The sequence below is a fragment of the Triticum dicoccoides genome, chromosome 3B (assembly GCF_002162155.2).
Source record: "Triticum dicoccoides isolate Atlit2015 ecotype Zavitan chromosome 3B, WEW_v2.0, whole genome shotgun sequence".
Classification (NCBI taxonomy): Eukaryota; Viridiplantae; Streptophyta; class Magnoliopsida; order Poales; family Poaceae; genus Triticum; species Triticum dicoccoides.
The window spans coordinates 265301756-265302648 of NC_041385.1; positions in this window are offsets into that span (position 1 = coordinate 265301756).

Below are 893 nucleotides of genomic sequence, written 5' to 3' on the forward strand. Positions count from 1 at the left end.
AGGGAAAGGAACCCCTAACGGAACTATTCTCCCTGGAAGATGTTTCTTACTAACCATGTAATATAACATAACTAGTTGGGCACTTGTCTAATAAAGCACTAATGACCCCTACGCCTGGTCTCCATGCATGCCCCGGTTTTTACATAACCGTGAGGGTATTCGGACACAGTCCGGACTGTTGGGTCCAGAGGTTGAAGCGAACAGGTCCGCAAAGACAAACGATCTACAATCTGGCTAGAAGGCATTTTACATGTCATTTTAAATTACATCGTCAACTTGACTGATTGTACTCCTCTTCAATCCCGTCTAACAGGCTGTCTAGTTTATAGTCCCGTTGGGAATACTTAGCGGCCAACTCTACTTGGCCGTACATTAAGCTCACAGGGATCTCCTTCCCATCAGGCCCCACAGGTCCGACCTCGGCCATGTGGTTAGACGCTGCTCATCGCCTGCCGAACACGTTCGTGCAGTTGCAGCAGCTCGGGAAGTAGGTCACCCGTTGAACCGGGCATTTCCTCCGCAGGACGACCTGTGAGCACACCTACAGACACATTTCTGTCAATCGACTTCCTCGCCGAACTCTTCTTTTTCAAAAGAGTTTGCTCAAGCACTTACTGTAAATGCCGCGACGAAGCCGCCGATTCTCCTTCACGGAGTCAGACAGCTGGACCCGAACATCTTTTAGTTCTTCGCTCAGCTAGGTGTTGGCATCTTGGAGTTTGTTCCTCTCCTGCTGCACCCTCATAAGCACCTTCTCGCTGGCCTTCAGCTGGCGCAGTAGATGTTGCTTGTCCGGATCTAGTCCGGCACCATCTGCAATACTATTGTCAGAGTTATACATACGCCGCACTTCATAAACAGCTTATCTTTAGCAAGTATGCATTACCAGAGGG